The following is a 9,183-nucleotide window of genomic DNA, read 5'->3' on the forward strand; positions in this document are numbered from 1 at the left end:
AGAACTATTCAGTGCAGTGTTGAAAACATCTTTTTCTTTTGCTTATAATAATTAGTGTTTTTGTGATATTACGTGTGAAAGTAATTATATTGGAATTTAAGTTTATTTATTTAAGTATTAAATTAGCAATTGTCTTTAGTGTTTAATTAAGATCCTGCTGGATTGGAGAGGTAATTAAAAGTGGTTAAAATAGAGGTGGTTTAAAATAGAGGGGAAAATAAACAATAAGTGAAGCAGACAAAAAGAATAATATTTTTGTTGGTGGTGATATTTTAAATTTATGAAGGATAAATGAGTGATTACAGACCAGCAACATCCCCACACCTAGCCACCATGTAAGATTCACTCAAGTCCCGTCATAAGTGGGGGCCTGACCGGGATTGATCTAGTCTTTTTGTTTGTGACTATTAAAGTGCAAAGAAACTTGAGTGCGTTGTTTATAAAAGTGATTAGTATTTTTATTGACGGTTTTCTTTGTTATTTTCTTAACAATCCAATCCAGCATTTCATATCTTCACACGTACGCTGAATGGTTCTCTCACTCAAAATCGGTATCTGTAAAATAAAGGATAGACCAGCAATTAAATATTAATCGGTTGGGTTCTGTGCTATGCTTAGCCCTTCTACTCCCGCCTTATTTTACGAGCCAAAATCAAGGTTCTCTTCTGCCATAAACTACTTCTTACATGCATATTGTGCTAATCTAGATATCATGTTTGTGTGCTATCGTGAGACCTTCGATCACTAATTGATCTTGGCCTTTATGTTGGCCATCCAATTTCAGTTAATCTATGTTCAGACTGTGTATTCTATTTGCGGTCTCCTTAAAATTGTCTTGAGAAATTGTTGTAAACTTCATTATTTTTTACTAACATTTAGTTAATTCTTGGTGTCAAATGTGTTGATATTTAAATTAATGGCATAACCTAGTGTGAATATAAGAAATTGATATAATCTCGCTCTATTAACATTACTTGGGGTAATCCTTCAGAATGTCGTTTAATTTGGAGAAATTTATGAACGATATAAAAGGAGAAATTATTGTCTGTAGCTCAGAGATGTGGTATTGAGGTCGATCCAAAACATCTGAAAGCTATGCTACCCCTGGAATAGATCCGAAAATGGAAAATTTGCGTCTTCAAATACAATTGGAACAAGAACAACAGAAAACTGCTGCACTAGAGCTTCAAAAGCAACAAGAACAACAGAAAACGGCTGCACAAGAACTTCAAAAGCAACAAAAAACGGCTGCACTAGAACTTCAAAAGCAACAGGAACTATTGGCATTGGAGTATGAACACAAGTGTAAAGTGGCTGAACTAGAGATACAAAAGGAACAGAAGTCGGCAAATATACAGGTTAAGCTGAAAACTGATGGAGAGATACCCAGTAAGTTCGACATACTCAAAGCTAAAAAGCTACTTCCTGATTTTGATGAAAAGGACCCAGAGGTATTCTTTACAACTTTCGAAGACACTGCTAAAACCTTGAAGTGGCCTCAGGAGCAATGGGTAATGGTTGTCAGAAATCAGTTCAAAGGTAAGGCAGCATATGTAATCTCTCAGATGGTTAACGTAAAGGAGTATGATGTGATTAAAAAGGCAGTTTTAGATGCTTATGCCATCACAGCTGAAGAATATCGGCAACAGTTCCGCCACTCTTACAAAATGCCTTCACAAACTTTTGTTGAATTTTGTAATGACAAAGTTAGGCAATTTACAAAGTGGTTGCAAAAGATAGGTGTTTCAGATTTTGAATCCTTAAAAAATCTTATCCTAATGGAAGAGTTTATTAGGAAATTGCCAAGTAACATTGCTACCTTCATTCTCGAAAAGGGAGAAACCAACTTGTTGAAAGCAGCTAGTTTAGCTGATGATTACTACTTGATCCATAAAACATTTAAACCATTTAACAAGTCTACTTTTTCTCCATCATCCACAGCATATTGTTCCTATTGTAAGCAGGAAGGGCATCACATAGAGAACTGTCCTAATCCTTCGAGCAAGAAGTCTGAGGTTGGAAAGAATTCTCCGAACCCTAATAGGAGGGATAATAAGAAAACATTTCATGTTGCTGCTCACGAATTAGATGGGGACGTCTTCAAACCTTTCACTTGTAAAGGCACCGTGAATGGTATTCCAGTGACTTGCTTACGGGATACAGGATCCTCCCAAACTGTAAATTCACCTCTGCCAAATCCATGCCTTTGGCAGAGGTGAATTTACAGTGTCCTTACTATCAACGTAATGTTTTAATTGCAGTTTCACGAGATCCTTTGCCTTGTTCATCTATTCAGCTTTTAATTGGTAATGATCTTGCAGGGGCCATTGTTAATCCAGTAGTATCTGATCCTGATATTCTTATAGAAAATGAGTCCACTAAATTAAATAATGTTGTTATTCAAATGACATCAATTAAACCAATTGTTATAGATAATGGAAATAGAGTAGAGAAGACATTAGACCTTATAAATATGACCAAATCAAACTTCAAGGACTTGCAGAATAAAAATCCTGTCCTTAAGGCTCTTTGGAAGAAAGTTGCAGACCCAGATGATAATCCCAAGACTCCTTACTTTTATCTTGATAAAGATTTGCTTTTTCGACATTTTAGGTCCGCCAAAGCACCAGCAACCACAACATAGTTCGACTGTCATCAACTTGTTGTACCACTCTCTCTAGTTCCAGCTCTTCTTGAATTAGCCCACTCTCGTGTGAACCACTTTGAAGTCAACATGACTTACTCTACCTTAGCTGACGACTTCTTCTGGCCTGGGATGATGAAGGACATTCAACAATTTATTAAAGCATGTCATCAATGCCAGACTACAGGGAAACCCAATGAGAGACTTCCACCAGCTCCTCTTCAGCCCATATCCGTACCAAAGTTTCCCATTGAGAGGATTATCATAGATTGTGTTGGCCCAATGCCTAGGACTAAGCAAGGTAATGAGTATTTACTTACTGTTCTTTGCCCAACAACGAGATATCCCATAGCAGTGCCAATAAAGAATATAAATGCTAAAACTATAATTGGTCAACTTGTCAAAATTTTCACAACCTATGGATTTCCAAAGATAGAGGCACAAACTTCACTAGTAAGCTTTTTCAACAAGCTATGAGAGAATTCAATATTCATAACATATATGCTTCTGCTTATCATCCCCAAAGTAACTGTGCCCTAGAAAGGGTTCACCAAACTATTAAAAATCTACTTTGGAAGTACATGCAGGAAACTTCAGAACAGTGGGATAAAGACCTTGATCTTCTGATGTATATTATATGAAGTGCACCACAAGAGTCCACTGGAGTGTCCCCTTTCGAATTAATGTTCGGAAGAAAGCCCCGAAGCACTCTCAGTATGGTGAAGGAAAATCTAATTCACAACAAGGAAAAGGAGATTACAAACATTTTGTCATATCTACAGGAACTAAAAGATAAAATTGTATCACTTCATGTATTTGCTAATACTAATCTTTTGCATTCCCAGGAGAAGATGTCCCGCTTATATGATAAAAAGGCAAAGCTTCGTGTATTTCAGCCAGGAGATGAGGTGCTTGTCTATCATCCCATACCCGGTTCCCCCTTACATGAAAAATTTATGGGACCTTACAAAGTGCTTCAAAGAATTTCTAAGGTAAACTATGTTCTCTCTACCCCTGATCGTAGACGATCAAAGCAACTAGTGCATGTGAATTTGTTGAAGGCATATCAAGCACCTACTCAAATAGTAAGTCATCTCTCAATTTCTTCTGAGGCGAAAATACTACCACTAGAGGAAACTTCCTCAGAATTGCTCCTAGATCTCCCTGAAGATGATCACTTAATTAACTGGAAAGACAACACCAACAGTCAGATTTTAAAATCCTTGTCCAGTTATTTTACAGGAATACCATCTCCTCAGAGAAAATTACTATCACAATTGCTCTCCAGGTTTCATGATGTATGTTCTGACAATATGCAGAGAAGTCAAACCATTCAACATGACATCGTCATCGAGTCAGGTGTTACTTCCATACGCCAGACGTACTACCGTATGGTAGGCAAGAAGTTGGACTCGTTGAAACAAGAGGTACAGTATTTACTAGATAATGACCTTGCAAAACCAAGCACTTCACCATGGGCTTCACCCTGTCTCCTAGTACCTAAACCTAATAATCAACTAAGACTCTGTACTGATTATCGGAAGTTAAATAAGGTAACCGTAAAAGATTCATTCCCATTACCTAGAATCAATGATATCCTTGATAGCATTGGTAATAAGAAAATTCTTACACGGATAGACTTAATGAAAGGCTATTACCAAGTACCTCTAACTCAATCTGCTAAAGAAATCTCATCATTTATAACTCCATTTGGGTTATTCTCTTATAAGGTCATGCCATTTGGTTTAACTAATGCTCCCGCCACCTTTCAAAGGATGATGTCCGAGGTAATAAGAAATATGAAAGACACTTATGTATATATGGATGACATGGTGGTAGCTAGTGACGACTGGGATGAACACCTGCAGACCCTCGAAGAACTCTTCCATCGCTTCAGATCTTCAACGTTAACAGTTAATTTGGCCAAGAGTGCCTTTGGGAGAGCTAAGGTAACTTATCTAGGGCATACCATCGGAGGTGGAAGTATAATGTCCAAAGACGCCACCATTGCAAGTATACTTGATTATCCAATTCCAACAAACAAGAAAGAGTTAAAATCATTTCTAGGAATGACTTCATACTACTCTCGCTTTATTAAGAACTACTCTGAAATCACAGCTTCTTTATATAATTTAACATCTCGAAAGATCTCTTTTTATTGGGAAGAAAAGCATCAACAGCTCTTTAATAATCTCAAAAGTATTTATATCTAAACCCATTCTTAAAGCCCCAAACTTCAATCAAGATTTTTTACTCCAGGTAGATGCAAGCAATTCGGGATATGGTGCAGTACTACTACAGATGTCATCAGCTTGCAAGTCTGGAGATGAGCCGCCACTGGACTACTTGTTTCCAGTATCTTATTTCTCAGGCTCATTCAAAGGTTCACAAATTAGATGGGCAACCATAGAAAAGGAACTTTTTGCCATCATAGCTGCTCTTCGTCACTTTGCTCCATATTTAGAATGCAACCACACGGTCATTGTCTATACAGATCATCGACCTTTAACCTTCCTGGATAGATCACGACTACTGAACAACAAATTGTTACGCTGGTTGTACTATCTAACAAGATATAATCTTGAGCTCCGAGCGATCCCAGGACATCAAAACAAAATTGCCAACACTTTATCCAGACTTCCCACTGTCTCTCATCCCAGCCATCCTAAGTAGGAAGCTCTTTGGGGGGAGGATCTAAGACGGAACGTCACAATTATTTGTAAAAAAAAAAAAAACTCTGTAAATAATTATTTGTGTAACTATTCTACATTATCCTTGGTTTCTTTTCCTTAACTTAGTCATATATAATTTGTCCACTGATGAAACAATTTTATAAGGTTATCAGAAGATATGATTTACAGGAGCACTGTTGGGCTCCGTGAGACTCGTGACATTAACACTATTATTCACAATAGCAAAAGAAAATGTGACACTTAATTGCAAGAAAATTCACTAATCCTAAAGGATCACATAGGTGCATGTATTATGGATCAAGAACTTGAAACTAACAACATTGATTTACACTGTCAGTGAGTGTAAGCTCCCACTGAAATCTTGGGAATATGATCCCAAGATTGGCACTGGCAGAACACATTGTGTGTGGCACTGCTGATCTACAGGAGGAGGCAGAAATGGGGCAGTCTACATGAATCTGCAAAACAGTCAAAGTTGAAATATAAATACCAATGATGGTAAACCAGTGTAAAATGATACAAGCGAACTGAGAATTATACACGATACTCGATTTATAAATTCTTCGAGATTAGGTTAATGCAATGAGAGCGTGTACTATAGTCAAACGCATCCTTTTTGGCCAGTGGGGCGTTGGTCGAGGTAGGCCTGGATTTTCCCCACAGTTGCCACAATTCTATAAATACGCCACGACAGGGACGAAGAAATGTGTCTGATAATTTTTATACTGACTAAATATATGGTAATTACTCTGTCTTATAATAAAAGTTCATTTGTTTAAGAATGACCAAGTTTTTGATGGGAGAATTGATATTATTAAAAATGTTTTCTTGAGATTTCACAACAGTGCCGTGCTGTTATTTTGCTCTGTGGCCACCTCTCTCCGTCTACTGACACCGAAGGTCATTCTGTGTCACTGATGCTGGGGTTACACATTCACGTATCACGATGGCGTATGCCCACGTATGTGGATCATGGGCATCATCACTGTGAAATGACCTTGAACAGCTGGTAAACAGGGCACTGGGTAACAGACTTAAGCAAGCACCGTAAATTGCACCGCAAATGTGTGCGCAAAGAAAGCAAGGTCGGATGTCTACCTGGAATTTACGACGATAGTGTAATGTTCTATGTACATCAACTTCACGTCGTTACCACGCCCACCGTTGTGGGGCTGTAGGGTACAAAATGGCAGGCCTGTAAACAGAGCAGACTGTAAAGTGATGGAACATGTATGAGAGAATGTAAAAATATTGCATTATGAAAACCCAAGTTGTAAATTCACTTTGGTAGAATTCTGCATGTACTGTAAAATATTGTATATTTTCAACAAATAAAAAAAAATTAAGTCAGACATTATAATATACATATCATTGGCAGTCCCAACATCTTGGGCTTCTTCTGACGGACGATTTGGGGCTTGATGAAGTAGAATATTTCAATATCCACTTCTTCCATGGTGCTGTCATCACTCTGTATCTCATCCAACTCCGATTCCCGTAGGTGGAAGATGACATTTCCTCAACCTGAGTGTCTGCAGGGAAGGCTGTAGGAGTCTTCTCCGAGCCAAAAGAAGGTCCTGCAAGAAGATGTGACGTTGGAGGAAACTGCTGGCCTCGGGAGACGGAAACAACAGCTGACCTGAGGATTGTTGTTGTTGTATTAAGCCAACACTTCTTGTTGGTACAGGCCTTTCCCTTGTTCGGCCCATAGACCTGAGGGCGCTGACCTGACCTTTTATACCACGCTACAGCGTTGCCATGTCGTACAGGGTTGTAAATGTGCGAATCGGTTTCCCCGTAGCCTACAGCACAATTAGCAGGCCCATGTGCTTCGCGGTGGAAAGAAAACGACGGAGAACAATGCAGGTGACCCTAGCGCATACCCCGCAGTAGTCAATGCGGGTCTCACGTGCAATGCCTAGAGCTACGTCAGGTGACATTTGGCATGACCACCCACGACTTGTTTTGAACATTTCAAAACTGGAGCGGGCTACGGCGCCCTAGTGGGCGGAGCTTAGAGCCCAGATGACCCGTCACCGTACGTCTACGATTTTACATGTTTTACATTACATTTACGGTTTACTGACGTAAGTTGTTGCCAACTACCAATTTCCGCTCATGTGTGGGTGTGCGTGCGTTGATACGTGAATGTGTGACCTTAGCATGAGTCACTGACCAAACAAACATGGATACATCTCCCACTCCTTGCTGCCTCCGCCTGCATAGTCAAGCAAAGGAAATAATTCACAATGTAAATCGATACTATTTAGATGAAAAGGCCAGCGGTGCACCTTTGTTACCATTCACTCAATCCCTTGCTCGGACACCCAAAGCCACCAAAGCAAGTGAAAGGACTGTTAGAAGGATTTGCAGCAAAGCAAACCAAGAATGGTGGTTAGAAGCTGAACACAAGAAACCTGTCTTCCATTCACCAACAAAAACTCAGCCTGCAACGGTTACTAATTTTGATGATTTTGATAAGTGTATCCTAAGAAGAATTGTATTGGCATTTTACGAGAGAAGTGAAATCCCTACTCTCAACAAAGTCACGGAAGACCTGAAGGAGAAAATATCTTATAAAGGTAGCGTTGAATCACTTCGAAGAGTCCTGTTGCAGATTGGCTTCCGATTTTCTCAAGTTGATGGCCGTAAGTTCCTTATGGAACTAAATGATGTTGCTCTTGCTTGCACGAGATTTTTTCTTGGCGAAACCTGGGTCAATCAAAATTACACTGTTGGAAAGTGTTGGGACTGATACGGCCTCCAAACAAGCAACAGGAGTAAAGCCACCTACAGGAAAAGGAAATCGCCTCATCATTCTTCATGCAGGAACGAAAGAAGGTTTTGTCGAGAATGCTGAATTATTTTTCCAAGCAAAAAATGATGGTGATTATCACAAGCAGATGAATGCTGCAGTTCTCGAGCAATGGTTTAAAACCCAGTTGTTACCCAACATCCCCCCAAAGTCTGTAATTGTGATGGACAACGCATCATACCACTCGATGGTGCTTGAAAAAAACCCAACAAAATCTTGTAGAAAGGAAGCAATAAAGGACTGGCTTATTAAGAAGGGTGCACATCTACGTGACGACATGCTCAAAGTGGAGCTCTCTGAACTCGCAAAAAAATTAATAATGGGAAGAAAACTTACGTGATTGACATGCTTGCTTCAGAAGCAGGACATAAAGTTGTACGACTACCCCCATACCACTGTCAATACAACCCGATAGAGCTTATATAAGTGCAAGTAAAAACTTACATATCCAAGAGAAATACATTCAAAATTGCTGAAGTTAAGCATTTAGTCAAAGATGCTTTAAACACTGTGACAGCAGAAAACTGGAAGCAGGCAATAAAACACGTTGAGAAACTTCAAGAACAAGATGCAAAGCAAGATATATCAGTTGAGCGATTTATAGAGTTATTCGTCATTAACATCGAGGACAGTTCAGACGACGAATCTCCTGATTAAACAGCATGGAGAGGATTAGGCCTACTGGGGAGACCTCTATAAAAAATGCGCCTTGACTTTTACCTCCATGGTGGTGTGGAAACAAAGTTAAAATAACAAAGATCAGTCTGAGGAAGAGAGAGAGAAAGAAAGGGGTGGGGCGGAAGTACCTGGGTAGACGTGGCAACGGTGGGGAATATCCCCGGTATTCTCGACCAACGTCGCACTGGCCAAAAAAGATGAGTTTGACTTTAATATCACTTATTTCACATGAAACTCCCAGTTATTTAAACTCACATGGGTCTCTGATAGAGATGGGAATACTAAGGAATGGGAATATGTGAAAACAGTTGAAACAGGGAATGAGTGATAGGAACAGTAGGTGAAAGGATGGC

This window comes from Macrobrachium nipponense, chromosome 4, assembly GCF_015104395.2.
Source record: "Macrobrachium nipponense isolate FS-2020 chromosome 4, ASM1510439v2, whole genome shotgun sequence".
Taxonomy (NCBI): Eukaryota; Metazoa; Arthropoda; class Malacostraca; order Decapoda; family Palaemonidae; genus Macrobrachium; species Macrobrachium nipponense.